Source organism: Rhyacophila brunnea, unplaced genomic scaffold, assembly GCF_057557595.1.
Source record: "Rhyacophila brunnea isolate RB1 unplaced genomic scaffold, BYU_Rbru_1.0 scaffold_138, whole genome shotgun sequence".
Taxonomy (NCBI): Eukaryota; Metazoa; Arthropoda; class Insecta; order Trichoptera; family Rhyacophilidae; genus Rhyacophila; species Rhyacophila brunnea.
The window spans coordinates 124,906-150,735 of record NW_028232794.1 but is presented as its reverse complement, the minus strand read 5'-3'; the positions used below and the strand labels follow the sequence as shown (position 1 = coordinate 150,735).

The following is a 25,830-nucleotide window of genomic DNA, read 5'->3' as shown; positions in this document are numbered from 1 at the left end:
TTTTAGCGCACCAGAACAATAATTTTTTTAATAACTATTAATAATATTAAAATCAATATTTGAATATTTAAGTTTAATTGAGTACATGGTAAACATAAGCGTTAAAGTGTAAGATAGAGAATATTTCTTTTTTTATTTGAACCAGGCTATACAGTAAATTAATGATATTAATTTAAAGTAATAAAAAAAACATTTTATTATTTAATATCCAAAATACGCATAATTCTCGCAAATAAATTAATAAGATTTCCTGTGTGGCTATTATTTTCACTTTAAATATTGAACTTTAAAATTTTTAAAAATATTCATATTACGTTAATGTATTTAAGTGTGCCACATTTCCTTTATTTTTTAAAATAAATTATTTAAATTCTATTTCCTTATACAAGGCAAGATAATAAACAGGTATATAGTATTTGAGTATAGATTGGATATTTTTTGATAGATAGAGTGGCCATATCTTCTAGAATTAATAAATATTAATGAATTATATTCGATTAAACACCTCGTATATTAGGGTATTGGGATGTAAATAGAAACAGCAGCGTATGGACAACAACGGTCTTAAAAGAACTCCTTTATCTTTAAGTATTGAAAGTTGAAGATGTATTGAAGAAGACTGTAAGGATGATGTGCTTGAAAATAATATGCAATAAATTTGTAATATAGAGTAATCAAAAATTTTGCACTAGCAAACATGAAAAATTTATTTTTATAATGCGAGTGTAAATGTAAAGTGTAGTTTATTTAAAATAAATAAAAAATGTGTTTTAGAAATGAACAATTATTTAAAAAAAGTCGGAATATTATTAAAATCTACCCACATACAAGGCTTATTAGTTTTATATTATTATTTTATCTTTTATGACTCATTATGATATAAATTATCTATAATTCAATTGCTATTTTATAATTATAAGGTATTCTATCCTTCTTTAAAAAATTAGTATATTTTTTTTATCGTAGATACTATAAACTGTAGGATTGAGCAATACCTTTTTAGTAAATGGCCTTAAAAAAGGCGATATAACGAAAATATGCAAGATAAGAGGATCAAACCAAGCGTATAAATATGATCATCGGAAATAAAGTATGTTATGTTTAAAAAAATAATAAAGAGTTATAATACCGAAATGTATCCCTAAATGATAGACTTTCTGATTTTATATTTTAATGAAATTTAAAACATAATATCAACCTATATTCAAAATAAAATTGAAGAAGTAGTTTACTGATACTTTACTGAATGTAAATAAAACTTAAAATATTATATGAATAGTGTTAAGTAATATTAATAATTTTGAAAATAGCTAACATATATAGCACACCAAATAAATCTATAAAATAAACTAAAAGTAAAATTAAAAAAAAGAACCATACTTTAATTAATATTCGCTTAACCTTCCAGGCTCTAAGCTCGGTAAATGTTGGAGGAGGGCAAAAAAAATATTCCTGCATAAATATTCATTCATCTATTACTCAGGTTTTACGAATTTATCGCACTTTGACCTTGGGGCTTCGATTACTGTGATAGTAATTTATTATTATTAAAAAGTTTCAAATTTTCATGCATAAGATACTCTAAAATCCAAGTATTTCTAGTGCAAACATATATCATCATAAAATTCCATAGCATATTCTTTAATGTCGCTAAAAGATAATAGCAAATCTAGATAGGCTAATCCAATATTCTATCCCCTTATATAAAAATCAGATCCTCTAATCCAACCAATATTTTTCAAAGTTATTTTTCCTATCTGATATAAAGATGGCGGTATCTCTAAAACTTATGATTTGTTACCGATGAGACACAATTCTGTGAGATATTTTATCAGATTGAATTTAGTAAAATTATGTGGCGAATTTTAATTAATTTACCCATTAGAATCAGTTTATGAAATTAACAAGAAAATCAACCGAAGATTCACTATCAACAAAAGTTCTTGCCGAGTCTTTCCGCAAGCTTTTTCATGGCACACCGACTGAACGGACTGATGTATTGAAATCGCCTTTGTACAAAGTGTTGACGGATAAAAATAATAAGCATTTACAATCAAAACGAGATGATGAGGAAAAGAAAATTTATATGGATTTTCAAGCAACTACACCGATTGATCCCCGAGTTTTAGACGCGATGCTACCATTTCAAACCAGTCATTTTGGTAATCCACACAGTCGAACACATATTTTCGGATGGACGACAGAAAGTGCCGTTGAACAAGCGCGTTCCAAAGTAGCACAAGTAATAAATGCCGATCCAAGCGAGATAATATTTACTAGCGGCGCAACCGAAGCCACGAATATGGCTTTAAAAGGACTGGCTTATTGGAAGAAGCAAGAAAATATGGTGCCACATTTTATAACGCTCCAAACGGAGCACAAATGTGTTTTGGATTCTTTACGAACTTTGGAAAGTGAAGGACTGGCGGAAGTCACATATTTATCAGTAGACAAAGAAGGTAGATTGAATCTTGATGATTTACGTAAAAGTTTTAAGGCAAATACTGTTTGTGTGTCTGTTATGGGAATAAATAATGAGATTGGTGTGGTTCAAGATCTGGAATCAGTCGGAAAGATTTGTAGTGACCGAAAGGTTATTCTTCACTGTGATGCAGCACAATCATATGGAAAGGTTCCGATTGATGTGAGGAAAATGGGAATAGGAATGATGAGTGTGAGTGGGCATAAAATTTATGGGCCTAAGGGAGTGGGATTTTTGTTTATTAATAAGAAGAGGAGGCCTGGGCTAGAACAATGGCATAATAATCTTTTGAAGGAGGGGAGTGAAGAAACTAATATGGGAAAAGAGAGAAATAGTGAGCAAAGAGCAGATAATAGTAAAGGAACAATTGGAGAGTCGAAAAATGCCATGAGTGAAGAAATGGATGGTAAACAGAAAACAGGGGCTATTCAAACAATAAAAGAAAAGGTAAGTCAATGGTTAAATATTCCTAGGCCTAGGATTAAGCCATTATTTAACGGAGGTGGGCAAGAAAGGGGTTTAAGGAGCGGAACAGTCCCAGTCCATCTCGTCGTTGGTCTTGGAAAAGCAGCCGAAATTTGTAATAATGAAATGGTTAGAGACTATAATCACGTGAAAAATTTAAGTGAAAAACTAACTAATTATCTTCGTAAAAATTTAAGTGAAGTGATAAAAAATGGATTTGATAATCATAGAATCCAGTCAGATGGAAAAGTAAAAATAAAATCTGATGAAACAGATTTGAAAAATCTTAAATGGTACCCTGGATGTCTTAATCTTTCATTTTCGTACGTTGAGGGAGAAGGCCTAATGATGGCTCTAAAAAATATTGCTTTGAGTTCAGGAAGTGCATGCACATCAGCAAGTCTGGAACCTTCTTACACTTTAAGAGCATTAGGAACTGAAGAGGATTTAGCCCATAGCTCTATTAGATTCGGAATGGGAAGATTCACGACTAAAAAAGATATTGAGATTGTTGGGGAAAAGGTTGTGGAGGCTGTAAATAAACTAAGAGAAATGAGCCCACTTTATGAAATGGTCAAAGATGGCGTTGATTTAAAAAGCATCGAATGGTCACAATAAAAAATTGCAAAATTAAATAAACCAAATTTCAATATCATCTAAGTAATATTATTTCTATTCATAACCATTTCAATTTATAAAATAAATACTTAAAGTTTCACTATTTTTTTTATTTACAGTTTAAGTTTTTTTGTCATTTCATCTATTGTGACGTATTCAGCCTATTGGGAACATTGCACAACTCAAAATGCATATAGTATTATAGGTTAATTTTCTCAAATTTAATTATTTTCTTTTGGTTAAGAATGGATGCTGGATTTTAAATATGGCAAATGTCTTGATGCATATTCTAATCTTTCCCTTTTAAATAATCACATCAACTCCCCTTTACATTCTTTTGATATGGGTACAAGTGTCTTATCAATTTTCAAATATTTGAATTTATTAGAAAAAAAATAATTTGAATGGGTCTTAAAAATACCATAAGTCGTATATAAGGAATATGGTATATCAACGGAAGGATATGGCCAAAAAATAGCTGTGAGAAAACACTTATATTCATAAAAGCCTGTGGTTAAATATATATTGAAAAAGACTGTAATGATGATGCGCTTATAAATGGTATACGGCAAATCAGTAATATAGAGCAATCTAAATTTTTGCGCAATATAAAAAGTCAAAAGAAAAACTAGACCATAAATATACTAAGAAGAGAATGTACGCCTTTGTAACTATGAAATTTATAGTTTTCAAGAAAATATTATGCCAAGTAGTGATACGATGTGCCTACCTACTTTCACCAATCAAGTTATACTTGAGACACGATCTAAATACAACATATAAATTACCTCTTGAATAAATAAATTTGACTTGAGTAGTATCATATTAATGATTTTTAATCTTTTCATTCGTGCATAAAAGAAGATTGCAATATAATAGATCACATTTCTACTTATTATAATACAATTCACCCCAATTCACCCTTTTTATGTCAATTTATTTCGTGACTCATTAATTCACCAGCCTTTCTAAACTCCCTAATATACTGGTTTACATCGAATCTATAAAAATACGCATCTAAACATCATTTTGTTCAATACCTATCAATACAACTGCATTTCTCAACCCCACTATACTTTTTTATATCGATCCTATAAAATTATTGTCTAAACATCATTTTATTATAATTCTTATATATTTAACTGCCTTTATATAACCTAATAGACTTCTTTATCTCGGTCCTTTAAAAATAAACCACTAAAAATCATTTTATTTCAAGACTTATCAATTCAACAGCCTTCCTCATCTCTAATTACTTTTCTATCTCGATTCTTTAAAAATAAACCACTAAACATCATTTTATTTCAAGAATTAAGAATGCGAAAGCCTTCCTCAACCCTATTTTATTCTTCCAGTTTCATCCACTCAAATAACATCATTTATACAGTTTCTGCTTTAAAATTTTTGTTCCATGCCCCTATTTTACTTTGGTTGTATCGGGTTTGTAACGATACACTATATATAATCACCTTTCAAGGCTTTTAGTTCTAGTTTATTCCACAACCCTCTAGTATTTTTTTTGTTTCTGTGTATGACTTTGAGCACTTTTATAATCGAATCGCGATGATTCAAAATAGAAAATACTCATTTAAGAATTTATACTAATACAATATGAGTTAATTTCAATTCATGTGTTATCGTTTTTTTGAGATTTCCAAAAAATATTACTGAAAATTAAAAGAAAAAAACATTCTAGAAACTCTAAATATGCCATTTTTATATTTTTAAAATGCATTTTTAAGAGAATGTTAAATGATAACTATAACTTGTGATGATGTTAAATCCTATACTCGTTTGCAAATGATTGAATAAATTCATCATTCTTTGCAGTAAAAATGTAATGTAAAGGTTTTTTTTAAATTCATTCTATTAATAGTGAAATAAATTATCTATAAATTGTAAAATATATTTAGATTCTAGATAATGATGATATTAGCTTATAAAAAAAATTGGTTTAAAACACATTTGAATATATTATATTAACGAATTATTCACGTCAATTTCCAACAAGGAGCAACATTCACTTACAAAAATACTGATTAATATGCGATTTAATGACGGATTATCAGGTAGAGAATATCTGTTCTCTTCAGCAAAATAATATCAGCTATTTACTTGAAGGATTTTTTTTTATTTGAAGCCCAATAAGATGTATATGAAAATATTCCAGATGGTTTTTAGATAATATAAATACTAATAAGTTTGTTTCTAGCTTTAATATATATTTGGTGTGTGAATATTCAAGTAAAAAAAAATTATGGCTTTATTTTTATTTGATGAATGAAAATAACAAAATAAATAAAAAGCCGATGTTGCAAGATTTAAGAAATATAATAGAGAATATTTTAAGATATGTAATGTATATTTTATAGCTTCCAAATAAAAATTATAAACATGGAATTTATATATACAAAATTTACTTTATCATGAAAAATCATATTTTTATATTTAAAGTGGGTTTTCGACGAAGCCTATCACCGATTTTTCTGCCAAAAAATTTTTAAATTAATCTTTCATAATTTTCCCATATAATATTTTAAAATATAGAAAAAATAGTTTATTACAATTTTTTATAATATTAAATTTTTACGGGTAATCTTATATTTAATTTTTCTTTACTATTTTTATGTGTAGTTTAAAAATTTCAAATGATCTCTTATATATTTTTGTTGCTTTAAAACCAATTTTTTTCTATTAAAAGTCAGTAGACATATATTTTTTTTTATCCGGAGTTTCAAAGTTTAATACTTATGCTCATCAAAAAAATTTTTACTAAAATTTTTATAAATTAAAAAATCGATTTTCCCTTTGATATAATTATATTTTTTAAGGGAAAATATTCGTACACGAAAAAAAGCTGCCATAAATATACACACAAAATTTGTTATCTTTCATTAAAGAGTGGCATTTTGATATATCGTCAAGGTATAATTTGGTTTTAAACATGTTTAAAAGAACAACATAAACGTATTAAAATTTACATGAATAGTGTGCGTTTATGTTTAGTATGTTCAGAAAGTTATAATAATTTAAATTTTGTGTATATTTTGCATTTATTTATATGTAGAATCAAAATTTTTTTTATGATTTAATTCTGAATAATATTGTTCAATTTTTCTTTAAGTGTTAGTTTGTATTATATATCAAATTTTTCGCAAGCGCTAGGTCTGCACCCTTCTAAATTTCGATTTAAAAAAATTGAGTAGTTCTAAAGTTACTAATATTTTATAACTTATATAATCCAGAGACGTGTTGTTTAATTTAATATAATTGAATATAACTTTCACTCTTATTTTTTATTTAATTGTATAATAACCTCATAAATGTAAATCGTAAAAGTATTCACACATATCATCTTCAAGAAAATCCGTTTCTGTATTTCTTTTTATAGGTTCGTCTGGTTTATTTGGGTTTTTAGCCCATGGATCACCCCCTTCCCATCTTTCAAATCTAATGCTAAGTTGTAAAGGCCAATATAAACGCCAACTTCGCAATTTATATTTTATATAGTGTTGCTTAGTCTCATCCCAATTCTTAAAATTGGATGTAGGTCCTGGCAAGAAAAAACGTAATAGGATAGAGTTTTCGACGCTATAATTTCGCAGAAATGTAAGTAAGGATTTATTTCTTAGTAATTTATTCAATTTTTTTATTCTTTGTATTATTGCAATAGTTTTCTTCGCTCTTAAGCAATTTAATTTTTGTATGTTGATTTTATCTGTAGATTCGTTGATTTTCGCATCTATTTTTTCGCAACTTTTATAGAGTTTTTTAGTATTATCAAAAATAATATAAACATATTCAATTGGAAAAAAACCATGTGAATACTTGGCTTTATTCAATTTATATATGATACGTTTTTTCGTGATTTTTTTTTGAGAAAAAAATATAAAGCAGAATTCGTGTAAAGTTTCGAACCTTATATTATTTTTATGCATACTGAACATGTTTGGGGGAACTAAATAATTAAAACTATAAATAGGATAAAGTAGCTCACTGAGTAAATTTGAATCGTAAGTAAGAACTTGAACTAAAATTGTAGACAGTGAATGTAATTTAAAGTTATAAGAACTTTTCCAAAAAAAATTCTTATATTGATCAAAATAAAATTCTAATAGCACGTCTTCATACTCAAATGGTTCTGTCTCTTGATTTATATGGAAATCCATTACATGTGCTTGGATTTCGAGTAATTTAAAACCGATAAAAAAAGATTCCTTAAAACTTTCTATTCGAGAAAATAGTTCTATAAAAAGTTCAAAAATTTTTTTGTATTCTATCTTACCATTATCTTCAGAAATGAAACTTACAAGTATTTCCGGAAACTCTGAATCTATTTTTTTGAGGTCAGTCAAAAGTTTGTATCTTAAATGATGCATGGCTATCAATTGAACTTTAATAGAATCCATTCTGAAATTTTCTGCTATGTGGACACCAGAAAAAAATAATGCTCTAAAGTATAGATATAACTTCATGTTGTCCTTTTGATTTTTTTAATGGATATGGAAAGTAAACATGCATTTGATTGATCATAAAAATCATTTTTTAGCATCTGATCAATTTATCACAAAAGGCAATAATATTTTTAGAGATAACAGGAAAAAAATCACAAAGGAACTACAGTAGCAAAAACATCTAAATTAATCGTGTAAAAAACAATAGAGAAGTAAAACGAAATAAATTCCCCTTTAGAAAAGGAATCAAATACTTCGAACATGCACATTATGTAAAAATCATTAAAATTGATCTTCCTCAAAAAAATTATTATTTGTGATTGTTTCAAATTGATCATCCTACAGATTAAGCGTATGAAATGTTTTTGTTGGCTGATAATATGGCTTACTAATACAAAAAGTTTGCAACGCACTTGTCTTTACAAAAAGTAAGAAGTTAGGAAATGAAATTCTATTGCTCAAAAATAGTGGGTGAAGATCTGTTCTAAAATTTAATTACTAAACTTCAAAAAAAAGAAAAACTATAGCGATTATATTTTGAATCACTACAAAAATTTAGAGGATGTATTTTTTAAAAATAAAAATCAATTGATCAAAAAGTGTAGGCTAAATATGGTAATTTGGAGATAAGGAAGTTTAATAGAAACAAAAAGTACCATTTCACAAGTGAATCAGAAAGTCAGAGAAGATCCTAATAATATTATAAATACAGATACCAGTGCCAAACACCTTTAAAATATGACTGAATTGCCAATATCTTATAGAGCATCCTGTTGACTTACGGAGAGATCTGCAAAAAGAGAAACAGCATAAAAAAATAATTAAATTAATATAAAAGATAAAAATGCCAAAAACTAATTTGGAGCAAGTGACAGAAAATGAAATAGAAAAATCTGCATGATACTATGCGATAGCATAACAAAATCTTAAAGGAAAAGCATGTGTACTTTCAGATATAAATAGAAATGATGACAAAATAAGAATAGAAAGAAAACATATCGATATATAATTAAAAAGATGAGAGTATCAGCTGGCAGAAAATATATTAGAATTAAACAAAAGATCTCTTATAGGACATCAAAATTGAAATACATTCATAAGTAAAGTTATTAAGAAACAAATTGCAGGATTTTTCGGGAAATGTGTCATAAAAAAAATGAAAGCAGGCTGTTTGAATATAATATGTATGAGTCTATGAGGAAAAAATGTGTCAGTCTATTTTTGCCATTTTAAGAATCGTAAAAAATTGTAAACTACTGCCTAATTGTAAAGCTGCAGGGTCTGATGGAATCTATAACTTTTTGCAAAAAAAAGCTAGAACTCTTTGCATCAAAATATTTACGATAATACACAGAGATATGTTTAAAAGAAAAAAAATAGAAAATGAATGGTTTTATATTGAAACAACATATCGCATTACAAAAAAATAATGTTATAAATCGTAATAAATTTAGGCTTATAAACCATAAGATTAACTGTTGCTATGAAATTCTAAAATGATAACGATATTCTACAGCTGGAACTAATAGCGAAACCAATTATCAAAAAATCAAATAGGTACCTTAAGACAGGTACAAGGTGCTAAAAGCAAGCGCTATTATACAAGGCTATATAGAAGAAATATAGCAACATACTAAGCATCACATGAATTTATGTAAGAAAGCAAATGACTCAAATGATCATAGCTATTATATAGTGATATTGGCAAAACTTAAAGTTCTAGATTAGGTATATAAGTTTAAAGGAGGTATAACGAGTAAATGTAAAAATTTAAGAAATATAGGAACAAATAAATTATCAACAAAAGTATGATAAGAGAGACACTGCATGGTTACAGTCTATCAACACTTCTATAGTCCTATGCATATATCCAATAAGATGAGTACTTAACTAACAATTTTCAATTGTAAATATACTATTGAATAAATCTCCTTATAGAACAAATCATTTCGTATTTATTGATGATCTAAATGCTTGAGACTAAAGACACAGAAAACAAAAAAAAAAGAACTGAAGAATCAGTGAATTTATATATTTGGATATGACTAGAAATGAGTAAATAAAAGTTAGCGGCAAATGATTTCAGGTGTGATGAATGAGCGAATCTAATAGAAAGTAAGTATGTATATAAATACACGCAAAAGAGAATTTACTAATTTACTGTGATAGATCATATTTTCCAAAATTAGTGGTAAAATTAGATTGCGTATGTCGAATCCAATCATAACTAATCACGGCAAAAAAATCCAATAATTAAATGAGCACGCGATTTGGCCAATAAAAAACTATGCTAGTGTTCTTAAATTAGAACCATAAGAATTTTCAGATTTTAATACTCGGATAAGGAAGGTTCTAGTATAAGAAAGTATTCACTTGCAGCCAGCAAATACAGATATTTTATATTTTAAAGCAGAATAACTCGATTTGGGACTATCTAGTGTTAATTTTTTATTGGCAAAAATGCTTTTTATAGATAATAAAATACTTACCACTTTAAAGAAATATCACTAACAAGAGCAGCTAGACACAAAATGGAAGAGGAAAATTAATATATTGTAATTCATAAACGAATACAAATGATAAAACTTAACATTGACGATATATCAATATAATGCTTTTACTTAAAACGAAAGTTTTTATGATATGTATAATAAAAGATAATCAACCACATCAAAAACCTTTCAATATAAACATCAAATCAATGATTGACTTAACAGGATCTTCAAAGTGACTAACAACCGGTAGTTTAAGGCTATAAAAAAAACAAAATATTTTTTCTTGCTGATAGAAATATTTTCGCACAGAAAAAGTCAAAAATCCACCATTTGACATGGCCCACAAAACAGTAGACAGCCTAGCAAGCCGATTTAAAGGAATGCCTGCCATGATCTACCACAAAGACATGACGAAATTGTAATAAAGATATACTTTATGCGCACAAGACTATACAAGCTAAACCTTGACAGATAAAGTTAGCTAAAGAATCAAAACGATCTAAAGATTATAACACGATCGAACGAACAACTTCATGAACGATAATAAAAGCATGATCACGTTAATAGAAATTGTATTAACGAGTATTGATATACTGAAATATGTTTAAATGTGAAGATAAGAAAATATGCCCTATCTAGTTTACAAATATATAACTCGAAATTCGCCATAAGTCATAACTTAGGATGGGTAGTTACAAAATCCGAAAATTCGTATAATAAGGAGTTAGGAATTTCAACTAAAGCGGAAGCATGCGCGCAAACAATAGTATTAAAGAAGACAGTTGAATAATAGGTTAGAGAGAAGAAGGTGCCACTAGAAAGATAAAAAAGGATGAGTTGGAAAGAAGTAGCACTAACTCTGTTTTATATAGCCACCTAAAGTTTTTCTTGAACAAATATAAAAAGCTAAAAAATACATTTACCCATAAATATGGTAAAAATCAATCATTTTTAGAGAATATTCAATGGAAATACATATGCACAAGATAATTAAAGATGGTAAAAATATATCATAATTATAAAATACCCATGCGATTAAAAAATTTTGGATTTCATTTAAGACATGAATTTTATTATTTGTAGCATAAATCATATGTAAAAGTTGTATTTTTTTATATAATAACCAATTTTACAAATAAATACATATATAACAGGGAAGTTTATTTTTAAACCTTTTTAATCGACAATATGAGATTATAAATGTTGTTGCACTATTTACCATTTACATTCCTGATAAATATATATGAAATTCTGTAAATCTGATCAAGAAAAACCAAATAAAAACATAATATTTTTATAAAAATCATTTATTTATATATTTTCTTTAAAGGTTTACAAATATAAATAACATCAGATGAAAATAAACGCTGCATACAAACTTGCTGGTAGGTTTCGATTATTTGGTAAAAAAAATAGAGAAGGAATCGATGAATGCATATTAAATGTGTTTCAAATTTAAAATTGCTTTTTGGAGGTTTTTTTATTGCTATTTTCATATAAAAAGGTCTGACTTTTTACATATTCTGCTAATGCTTCACTAATATATTAATTTTGAGTTAAATTATATATGATAAAACTTAGAATCTTATCAAATGAATTTTTTAATATTAAATTTGAATTTTTATGCGAGAATTTATCTATATATGTGACAATAATTACCGAAAAATGATCAATGCATAATTGTATGCTATTTTATCCACCTCTCCGAGACATTTCGTCCAAATTAATCATTTTACGAGTGAATATAACACAGTTTTTTTATATTTACAATTTCTTATGCCTTTTCTGGTATATTTTCTATTAAATAAGCAGCATATTATTTGCATTAACTTAGATAAACTACAAACTGCTCACACAAAATATGTAATTGAATTAAATTGTTTTTATGTTGCAAAAAATACAAAAACAATATGATTTTGTATTTATCACGAATTAATCTTTGTATAAACAACTTTCAGGCATTTTCTATTCTTCAGATTATAATTCCTAGATTTATTGGTCTTGATCAAAAGAAGATATCATATATATATTAGATAGTTTTACTATATATTGTCACATAAGATTAGATTTGAATTTTATTTGAATACGAATTTCTTAAAATTCAAGAATAAGAATAAAATATTTTACAAATTTCGATAGAGTGTAAATTTACTAAACAACTAGCTTTTATCATGATCTTGGAATGCTAAAGACTCTTATATTCTGTTATAAATTTGTAATTGGTGTATAGAAGAACAAATAAAATAATAATAAAATGTCTTTACAATATTTCTTCATAATAAAGTAAATGCATTTTTCAATGAAAGCAAAGTATAAATAGTGTTTTTCTTGATTATAAACACGTGTAAATAAAGTTTTTAAAATAGAATTAAAATTTGTTATTGGAGGATAAAAAGTCAATAATTTTCGAGCTTAATAATTAGTTAATCTTTTATATTAATAGTAAACTAATCTTTTATCTTAATAGAAAGCTAATCTTTTATCTTAATAGAAAGCTAATATTTTATCATGTTAGACAATTAAACACGAGTAATTTACATCTATATATTTTAAAAAAAACAAAAGAATATATTTTACAAAGTACATTGTTATATTTGCATACTTAACGTTTATGATAGTGTCTATAGGTTCAAGGCACAGTGGTTTTAATTGAAATACCTTTATTAGGTAACCGGTCTGGAACATCAAATCATTTATATAAGAGCTATGATTTCTTGCTATTTAGTTACTAAATCGAGTCAAGTTGTTTTAGTGCCACAAATATATTCATATACTTTTAAAAATTAAACCTTTTATAGCAGCAGTTTGAATTTCGATGAGTTTGCCATTCTTTTTTTGCATCTAGGCATCTTTTATAAACTTTTGGAGGATATTCTATTCCTTTGCTGCAAATAAATTAGAATCTATATCTTTCAAATTTAAATTATCGGTCTATTTTTTAGACCACACACCATAGTCACTCCATAACATAAACATATTTTATAAATTTCTTGACTTTTAAAATTAATAATTGCCTGTCATATGTACATTTTCAATAATAATTGTAGCACGCTTGTATTTTGTATCTCTTGCATTATGTCCAGAAAATATTCACTTTTAAGGTTGTAAAATTGTTGAATATCTTGTGATTTTAATGATTGAATGTATAAATTAATTAAAAATAGAAAGAAAAAATATGTATTTTAAATTTGTGGGCTTTTGACAAATTAAAACCGTTGTTTATCTTTTACAAACCTTTTTTATTTTGATCAATTATATGTGCAATCAAAAAAATAAAAAATTTTAATTGTGTCGTTTATTGCTTTTACTATTATATTATCTTTATATTATATAAATTAATTTTTTTTTCTTGTGATATATTTAGCGTATTTCTTTAAAAAAATATTTTTGATGATCATTTTATGTTTATGGTGTGTAATTATGTAGGGATAACATTAATATTAATAATATTAAGATTTTGACTTTTTTAAGAACTGTAAATTAAAAAAGTCTATGATTCTTAGATTACCCTTATATATATTCTCATCATTATTTTTCAGTATTCTAATAAATATACCGAGATCATCTTATTTATTGATTCGCGTGATTTTACTTATATAAAGTATGGTCTCATGCGAATTATTAAAATTAATTACATGTGCAAAATCCGAAAAAAAATAGTAGAAAATTAAATTATTGGTGTGGTTTAAAATAAAAAAGTAATATAAACTATATAAAATTGACTGTTTGTATGTCAAATATCTATTTACATCTACTAAGGATTATGCGAAATCATAAGAAAGAAGGATGAAAAATATACTGACAAAATAGAACAAAAGAAACCAAGTAAAAAGATAAAATAAGGCTAGTATTATTGCAAAACATTTATGTTTTATATCATATCGAAATATCAAATTTACCAGAAAAAAATTTTATAAAAATTTATTTTTAAAACGATATTACATATAAAATGCCGCACGATCTATTTCGCAGGGTTTTTAAAAAAATTGCAGTTCTGTATATTTTGCTTTCATTTTATGTACAACAAGCAAATAAGAAAATATTTTAAATATTCATTAAATTGAGTACTTTCTTTCTATTCATAAAAAAATCAAGAAATAGACAGGTTTATATAGCTAAAAACAATTAAAAAATTATGCAAATTATGTTTCGAACATTAATAAAGGCTTATAAAAAAAGTATAACACATAATACCATAACACACAAGTTTATGATGCTGCAAATTTCTTAACAGCGTGTCTTTTATAAAAATCATGCTAAATATATACTTCTCGATTAATAAGTATAAATTTGTCATAATACACTTATATATATGTATAAATATGATGTATATGATTAATATATAAGAAAAAATTTTAATGCGCCTATAAACCAAAAATGATTTTAAAAATATATATTTGTAGCCAAAATTGGCTTTCATAAAACATTCAACCTATAAATTTTAGCGATTTGAATTATGAAAAGATGTATTAATTTATATTAATAAAGAAAAATTACATCTAGTATTAAATAAAGCGAATCTAGTATATAAAACAAGAGATTATAAACAAAACAATGAGTTAAAAATAATGCAATTATATGCGTTATATCTTTTAATAGAGGTCTCAGCATTTTCAATGTTCAAGTATTTTTTCAAAAGATTTTTATCACATTAAAAAAGCTCTATCTTGTAGAAATTGTGAGTTTTCTATAAACAAGGCATGTATAAAAGAAATGTTGTTGTAAAACACAATATATTAAGATACCAGATGCAATATTTTTAAAAAAGTAAAAAAAAGAGTCGCATAAATATGCAATGTTTGTGAAAACTCATGATAATGCTCTTTATATTTTATTTTTTAATATCTAAAAATACTTAGAATAAATGAAAAATGTATCCCATTATTCCTCTAAAAATATATATCCACTTTTTTATTTTTTTTACTGACTTAATTTTAAAAAAAGTAAAAATCGACGACTAAATTTTTTTTAGGATGTATGTTAAATAATAAAAGATATTATTTTGCTTCTTGTCATATTTTTTCTGACTTAGACCTTAAAAATTTGCATTAAAAAAATTATATATATGTTATGTTTATAAGTTCAGCTAAGGCTTATACCGTTAAGTATGATACTATATAATTCGATCAGAAAGGATTTTCAATTTATTAGAAGGAATAAAAAATTTACATAGACTTCTTTCTAGGGTGATATGGTGTTTGAATGTGCAAAAACACGAACACCATATAAAAAGTAATTTTTTTGTAATTTAAAAGGTATAGATTTTTTAATAAGAATAAACTTTATAATTACTTTACGCCATCGTAATTCAAATAAGTGTTGAACATATATATTTATAAAAGATTCATTTTTTTTAAGTTAGAATAAAATTATTTAGAGAGAAACTCAAGTTAAATTTTACCTAAGAGAAGAAATTGTTTTAGAGCTAAATTTCTTCTTTATCTGCATTAAATTCAACTTGAGTTAATTTTTAAAATATTCTTTATGGACATTTGAAAATCGACCTGATTTGCCGATTTTTTCTCCTTATTGATTCATTTAATTATTAAAACTAAATTTCATTTTGTTACGTGTAATATATTTTCTGGGGTTTTATAGGTAGTTTAGTTATGGAATTCTCTTTAAATTTATTAGACTATTTTTAATAATTTTTAATTTCTATTGTGAATTAATAAAATAAACATAATCTAATTTTTATAAATGTAATTTCTATTGTTAATTCATCAAATAAACAAAAAACTAATTTACAATTTTTATAAATGTAATTTCCACTATTAATTCACTAAATAAAATTAATACAATACAATACTAATTTAATTTTTATAAATATAATTTCGGCTATTAATTAACTAAATAAAAGAGACATAATAGTAATTTACAATTTATATTCTATAAATATAATTTCCTATTGTAAAATAATAAAATAAATATAATCAATTTACATATAATTTTTTTTTATAATCCAATACATACTAATATTTTTTCTCAAATTATAATTTAGTATGATGACATAATTTTAATAAAAGAATTTTAAAGTACACTTTCATATCTATGAATATTCGAGTTTAATTTAATATTTATAATGAAAAATTAATGAATGAGAATAATGAGGATAATTATGTTCTGCGTACGGGAATCAATCACGTTAAGCTTGAAGAGTAAATCTAAAATTATAATTTCTATATTAACCATTAATAAAAGGCTTTTATTAATATTTATAGATTGATTTTTAAACAGTTACTTAATATTCATAAAAGGGAATATATAATTATTTTTATTTATGGATTAATTTTGGTATTGAAATAAAAAGATTGATAAAGTTTATATATATTAAATTCTAAAATAAGTTATATGTGCATTTATGGATTTCTATTTTATTAAACAACCAATGAATAGTCTTCTCTCGTTTTGTGAGAAATCATCTTCTGTTTTAGATAGATGGATTTAGGTATTATTTTAGTCCACTCATGTAATCCCTTTACTATCCCTAAAATGGCAATTATGAAGGGCAGTATTAAGCACAGTTTCAAAAACAAGTCTGTCTTTAACTGACCAAAGCTGAGACATCCCATAACATAAAGATATATTAGTAGCACACAAATTGCTTTCATTTTTTTTGGTGTTTTTTTCTGAAGGAAAGTGGCGGCAACGGCTATAATAAGGCAACTGATGCCTGCTTTCCATTTCATATTAATAGGTAAAATAAATACTAACATGAATATTAGTCGTATTAGAAAATTCAAGACAATTTTTCCGAATCTTTTTTTAGATTTAAAACCACCATATCGAAACTCTTCAACTAAAGAATTGATAGTTTTAGTGCCTTCAAAAATGAAGTAAGGCAGTAGATAAAATATTCGATTTACGCTTATAATATTGTCTATTATTAAGAACATTAAAACATACTGTGATACTATCAATGTTATTTTTCCAATTAAAATAAGGCAATTATAAATTTCTTCTTTATAATCTTCTTTTGATTTTCTAAGTATTCTTAAAGTTCTTATCCACATAACACATAGAAACACTGCTGGTCCAATTAATGGTATGAAAATTATCGAGTATTTTACTGTCAGAATATCATTTTCTTTTAAAAAAATTATCAATGGTGTAATAAAATACACTAAAGCTATAGAAAAAATAGTCCCAAATATAGCAATCAAGTTTGTTTTGCATAACAGTAGTGTATATAGAAATATACTCTTTTCATCTTTCAAATAGTCTAATCCATTGGATCCAAAAGTGTCATAAAAGTCTCTTCGTTTTTTATCTCGTAAGAACATATAAGCTCTTCCTATTCTATTGAATTCTTCAATACTACCATGTTTTGTGTCTGGATGAAATTCTCTCGACAGTGTATAGTATTGTTTTCGCACTTCTTCAGTCGTGCATCCTTTGTGTAAATAAAGATCTTCATAAAATGATTGATTCATTATTATTATGCCTTCAATAATTGATTCTATATATGTGATCGCAGAAAATTGGAAACAATAATTTAATTTTAATTTAATTTGCTTTAGACCACGTTCCAGAATCTAAATTGTGCGGGAAAATTAGTGATTGGGCATCTAAGATAACAATATATTTATGATTTGAGAAATTATAATTGAAAATTTTTATATTTTAAATATTAAATAAATGTATAAAAAGATAGATGACGAAATGGAAATTTTTTGAAAAGTATATTATAAATTTAATTTATAGTTTGTGTGGATTTAAAATAGTCCATTTATTATATCAAATTTACAGACAATGTTTTATGCTGTAATCATTTAATCTATGCTTCACTACATGAAACATGACACGTATAAAGTATAAATTTATATTATTTATCTAAAGCAATAAATATAATTTATTAAAAACATATGAAACATTCTAATCTACGATAAAAAAACCAGTATCGATATATGAAAAATTATATCATTATAATGTTTTCTAAAATTATATGATCGTAGAAAATATATTTCCGGATTTAAAAGTGTATACAAATAAAGTAATTTACACTTTGTATTTTGAAATCTTGAAGGAGTATAAAATAAATTTAAATATTTGAAACAAAATTTAGATGTACATATTATACATCGAATAAGTTTTAATGCACTTTTATTTAAAATTATATGATCATAGAAAATATGTTTCCGGATTTAAAAGTGTATACAAATAAAGTAATTTACACTTTGAATTTTGAAATCTTAGAGGAGTATAAAATAAATTTAAATATTTGAAACAAAATTTAGATGAACATATTATACATTGAATAAGTTTTAAATACTTTTATATATATATCGAGCCAAAGTGAATATATACCCTAATATTACCATTATATTCAAAAATATATGACCCAGCTGATAATTCTGTATTGCATCAAATTTTTTTTAGCTAAATAGTCACCAAATCATTCCAAAGTATTAGCCCAGCTGATATATTTAAATTGCATCAAATCTATTTATACGCTCAATAGACTCCAGTTAGTTCCAAAATATATAGGTCCAGCTGATATATTTAAATCGCATCAAATCTATTTATACGCTCAATAGACTCCAGTTAGTTCCAAAATATATAGGCCCAGCTGATATATTTAAATTGCATTAAATCTATTTTCAAGCTCAATAAACTTTTATTATTCTGTATTTGTTGCATATATAAAATTCGCTTGTAATGTATTCGCAAATTCTGCCGAAAAATTTTGATACAACCATCATTTGATATAATTCAATGTAGAGGAAAGATTGCTTTTTAGATTAGTGCTTATTATTTATAACGATTACTGTAATTTTTTTATCATCAATCAAAACAATATGATATCACTAGAATTAAGAAACAGATTCCTATATTAAATCAAGACATCATGATGCTATTTTACCGCTTTCCACCAACGCCTAGGACACTGAAAGCGATGAAAATATATTTTAAACCATTTTACTTTTTTTCTCTATCATTGTGCTATAGAATTAAAGTCTCGCATATTTTTCTCATCACTATAATAATAATGCGTAAATATCGTATAAATTACCACATACATTGGTGTATAAATAAATTAAGTGAAAATAGCAACATATAACATTTACTTAGACCGATATTTTACCCTCTTAATACTTCAATTGTAGCAATATATTTGCCATGGTTGAAATATATCGCTTGGATTATATTTCTTTAGCCAAAGTCATCGCAATTTCACAAATGTGATTTGTATTTTTAAAGCATATGCTACCAATAAAAAAATATTAATATCAAAAAATCTGAAATTTTTCATTCATAGTAAAAATGTAAATTATATTCTATTCTTAATAAAACTTATACTTGGGCCGTTATTTATGTAAAAAATCTTTGTATTTTTATAATTAACAATAGTCTCCTTTGAACAAATCCGACTCATATATAATATAATCGATCTTTCAAAAAATATTTGTCTCGATTTTATATTGGTTTGGTACACATTTAAGTGCGTTAAAATATTCACGATTAAAAAGGATATTTAAGGAACCGTTCGTGTTTATAAAATCAATATTATATTAAAAATGTATGATGTAATGTTTTATTATATGTTTTAATTACAACAGTTTGATATGAATATAATATTACTAACCCAAATTTTTAATGGTTTTTGAAAGTTTATTGAAATTCGTTTTTATTTTAAAATTTTAATATGTAAAAAAATATTGATAAATATGTAATTTGTCATTATTTGATATGAACTAAATTTTAGTGCGAGTGAAACATTCTAAATCTATTTATCATAGGTTTATATATTTAAATAGAAAAAATATGTCTCAATATACTAGTACCTCTCGATTACTAATGCATAAAACAAGATAAATCGAAATTTAACCGTTAATTCACATTTATTGCGCATGTAATACTGCTAAATAAATTTTTCTATACTTTTTACATCGAATCATAGATTAACATGCGATTAAAATTTATATTTATAAAATAAACTGTCTGGATATGGGTTATAATGGTAAAAAAAAACTATGTAATTTATCCAAACATCAAATATTTATGAAATTTCAATATAAAAAATATATATTAAGTAAATTCTTTCACTTTATAACATTGATATGATAATTATATTTTTTAATCGCATGGTAAAGAAGTTTTTGTGATCCGGCATTCGAGGAAGAAACATAACTAAATATTATTATTTTTTATGTGATAGATTATTTATTTTCATTTTTAATGGTGACAACACAATCATTTACCTACCTGTTTCTGTGTCATGAATGAATTTCAATATAAATTACTATATTATTATATTAAATACTCTGGCAGATATCTTTTTACTGGTTTAATATCAAAGTAGTATGTTATTCGCTAAATTACTAATTTGAATTTTTTAAATTAGATTTTTCTTGCATAAAAATCATTATAAATTGATGTAAGAGTAGCTAAAAACATTATTATAAAATCATAAAGAGTAGCTAAAATAGTTTCCAGTGGTATATTACTGCCTTATTGTTCTATTTTTTTTAATCGTAACAACACATTAAATTTTTATAAAATTTTGAATCTTTTTACAAAAAAAAACATTTTTTCTTAATATGTTATTTATATGCATAAAAAATCAATCATAAATATTATTCAGAAAAAAAATGCAATGAATTTATATCCAACAAAAAACAAGCTCGGTATAATTTAAAGATTCACCAAAATATAACAATTATTAAGGCTAAATCATGAATACATAAAACTATTATAATTAAACTCATATGTACTTTAGTTGTAATGCGCTATGTTTTCGATTTTTTTTTTCTAAAATATAGTTCTATAGAACAACTAAATCAATCATGTATAAAAATTCATGCTTAATAAAATTCACTAACACTTTATAATGCTTTTACCCGATAAAATTATGTTTCTTCGTTTTTTTTTGCTAAATGACATATTAAAGGTACTATTTGTTGAAATACGGAAAAATGTTTATTTACGATCGAGAGTTCTTATATAATTTACTATAATACTAAAATTTTTTAGTCTATATAGAAATTTGAATCTATTGATTTAGTTACTTTTCGTACACAACTTCTTTTTTAGCGATTTCGTATTTTTTTATTGATTAAATCTATAAATACATTTTTTTTAAATTAAATCATACCCCTTTGGACCTATTTTTGCCTAATTTCGGTGGAAAATCCACATTTGACTCCCAAAAAAAGATTTTCTGAAAGTCAAAAAAAAATGTTTATTAGTTTATTCGTTAAGATCACAAAAATACGACTTCTAATTATCTCAAAAAACTCAAATTTTAAATTATATTATATTCTTTGTAGTTTATGGTAAAATTTAAAAATATTTTTGAAAAAAAAATCTAATTTATGCTTTTATTTAAATTTAGACTTTTTCTGCTTGAATAAAAAAATTAAAATTCGAATGATATGGGTGGTTTTTGTTGTTTACAAAATATGTGTGGCTTTTATTTCGATTTTGAGCAATATATTTTCCTAAAAAATACAAATTAAAATGTTCACATTACAAATTCAGGTTAGCTTTATAATGCGTTCTGAGATCTAAAATATTTGTTTTCGTCTTTTTCAAATTCAGAATGTTTCTGTTAGTTTTTTTACATGTTTTTAAATTTAGTTAAGGTTTTCATTGTGTATTTAATTCACAATAAATAAATACATAGAAAACTTAATTTATAGTTTTAAGTTCATATACTTAATTTAAAAAATATAAGAAAGCCCAATTTTGTCACATTAACACTAAATGGAATCTAATAAGTTTTTAAATGTATTATGTTGTTTTGGCTGTTAGCTGTTTTTATATATTCAAAGTAGACTGAAAACCGAACCGTAGAGACGATTGGATAAATAATATTTAATTTAATAAAATATATAATTATGGTTAATGTGGCTTCTTTTATAATAATGTTTTTAAAACGTTATGTCTATAACTTCGCTAGTATACGTAGTAATCACAACTTCTTATGCTAAAATTTTGTTATTTCGTCTAGTAATCTCATTATATTGCAAGTGAATCATTTATATTTTCATTTTTCAAAGTTATTAAGCTAGAAATTAGTTATTGGCACAATTTTTAAGTTATCCAGAAAACAAAATTTTTATACCATTATCATTCAATGCACCCATTCTTTTTAGACATACACATAATAACTAATCTGTTACTAAATACTAATATAATAGTTTATAATTGGCGCTTGCTATGTTTCTGATTTTAGTTTAGTTTTAAATCATAAACATAATTTATTTTTATTTTCTTGAATAGTTTTAAGTTTCATTTTCTCGTAAGCATGAAGATGATACATTTTAGTGTATCTTTTTCGACGTGTTTGTAATGATCAAGCATCTTTAAAACTAATTCACAATTTTAAAGGCCAGACCAAAGTGTCAGTATTATAATTTTTTAGAAGGTTATTATTTATCCTGCTTTAAACAGTATCTATTTATTTTTTTATCTTTTTCTTTTTTACTCTTGAATAATTGTTACGATAAACACTGATAAATCAATGACACAATCGATGTATGAAAGTTATACGATTTTTAGAGTTTTACATCAAACAAACTATACAATATTTTTCCATGCATTCATTCTATTATGTGCACACAGCTTATAGGCCAAATTTATATACATGAAATAAGTTCTAAAACGATTATTAAAGTAAAATATATCACATTTTCTTTTGAATACACAGTAAGTTTTTTTTGGTAAAACATATATTTTTATGTTGTGGATTTGGTATTTTTTTTCTGCTTTTTGTTATTATTCTCTTTATGAATATAATCCATCCCTGTTCGATGCCTCTTAATATAATGATTTCTAAATAGAACCTGCGAGATGAATACAATTTTGGCTAATTTTTTAGTCTAAGAAAGAAACTAATATAGTTCTTTTAGTTGAATTCCAGATAATTAATTTATTTAAAAAAAATGGTTTTATCGATTGGTTTGGGATATTAAAAACTTTTGGTGAATAAACACAAAATAAATATAATTTTCTGCCTTTATTGCTGTTTTCAAAATATTTTCGTTTCAAATATTTTGATATATAACTTTTCTTTTTATTTTTATTTTTGCGCATCCTTTACATTAGATATTATTTTGGAAATATAAAAATGTTAATTTATAGTCCTATGTATTGTAAGCAAACCGAATGTTTCCGTTTTTATACTGAATTCAATAGTTTTATATATATCCTTTATAATAATGATGAACAGATACTTTTCACCCACAATATAAAGATCAAGATTAATCTGATGATATTACATAAATCGATATTTAAAAACGCTTTACGCTTTATAATATGAGCAAGAAAGAAACAAAAAAAGTTTCCGTATGCCATAACCAATAAGCATATCTTTTTTACATAATATACAATTTTTCCATTTTATAATATATAATCTTTTCACTTTATTTTTAAAAACACCTACGAACACACTTATATAACCTTTATAGTAATTAAATTCGCTATTAGTATAAATAAGCGTAAATTAACAATTTAGATGATTTTAATTACATAGTTGGTCATTAATATTATTTATCTTAATTACTTATTTATTCTGTATATATTGATATTATCGGCTTCTTGTCCCTCGTGGCATTGAAATGTAGTTTTCTGTATATAAAAAACATTTTTCTACTTATAGTGACTAATCTAAGTCACTCACTATAGCAGAAAATCAAAGAGTTTAATTAATTTGGTTTTAAGCTATTATTTTTTCTTTTATTGTATATAAATCTTGATTGTAGCAATTAAATACCCTATAAAACCATTCTTATGATATTTTCATTCTTTATAACATGTTTTGTGACATTATTATAGTTAAAATATTGTTTTTGTAACTTTTCTTTATTACGTGTTTAGAAATGCGTCTATGCGTTGTGCTTTTAAATATAGTAAAGTTGTATTATTTTTTATGAATTGCATAATTTTTTTTTATTTCTGCTTTGTTTTTGCGTTTTTCACATAATTTTTCCAGAAACACAATCATTCTGGTTTTTTTATCGAATATTTTCTATAAAATACCTCTTTAAGATTATAATCAGCTGTTATACGACTTTATCTTGTATTTTTATGACTTGAAACGACTGTCTTATAATAAAATTGAACCGCCAATTCCATCTCTTGAAGCCTAATAGGAAGAATTTAATAATGCTCGAATTGCTCAATTTTAAAATATAACTACAGTATTTTGTAACCCTATGTACTTATGACGTTTTTTCTGTTGTTCTCTTCTGTGTTTAATGTGCTTTAATGTCAATATAATTTTCCATTATACAAACTATATTCTTTATCTAGTGTATAAATTGTAATTTGTATAATATTCATGTAGTTTTAGAGTCTTGGTTAATATTATATGATCAAATATAATTTGCACCTTTTTTGTGCTTTTTCTCGTTTTCAATTGAATTTTTATAAGTTTTCGAACATTAGTCTTATTTATATTGTTGTTGCATCGACTACTATTTTTTACAACTTTTGATACCTTAAAGATTTATAGTATTTAATTTTTGAAATGTTACTTTAATCGTCTTGAAAATCTTTTATATTATTTTTTTTTGTTTATTCTTTTAATTTTCTTCGCCTTTAAACTATTTCTATCATTTATAGTTTTTATTCTAAACAAATCGGTTTCCATCATTTTAATCGTCGAGAAGTCATTTACTATTTTCTTATATAAATTACAATTCACTGCTTAGACCTTTCGATGGAGAAAGTATCCTTTTTCTCTAAACTATATTGAATAAGTCTAAACTAGAGGCATTAAAAAGTTGTGATCTTGATTGTAAAAATACACTTTAAGACTTCATTCCTTTCCTTATTTTTATTTTTCAAATAACTTGCGAATTTTAAAAAATACAAAATTCTCTTAGAATCTAACGTGTTTTTACTTCTTAAATTTATTTTATAAGATAAACTTTCTTATAATACAGCTAAATTTCTGATTCTCTCATCAATTTATTGTTATTTTCATTATAAATAGATTAAAAACATTTTTTATATTACTGAGATCGAATATTGGTATGATTAAAAAATTAAATAACGATTAGAATAATTTATTTCTAAATATAACGTTTCGGATATAAAAACAATCAAAATAAACATCAAAAGATAAAACAATAAACAATAAACACAAATAAATCTAATGACGAAAGACTACTGTATAACTATCCCTGAATCGGCTTTATCAGTTTTTTAAGGCCTTTTATAACAAATTCATTATTTTTAATACTAATCCAAATCATTTTTTTCAATTACATTTTGTATGTATGATCACCGGTTTCTTTTTATAAAGCCCTTAAAAATTATTTTTACATATGCCTTGTCGAATGCACAAAAAAGTTAGTATTTATTAGAG

At 24.9% G+C, this 25,830-nt stretch overlaps 1 pseudogene; it reads left to right on the top strand.

The window, feature by feature from the left end:
• The first annotated feature begins 1,894 nt into the window (after window positions 1-1,894).
• On the top strand, window positions 1,895-3,565 carry LOC147075993 (uncharacterized; annotated as a pseudogene).
• The last annotated feature ends 22,265 nt before the right edge of the window (window positions 3,566-25,830 follow it).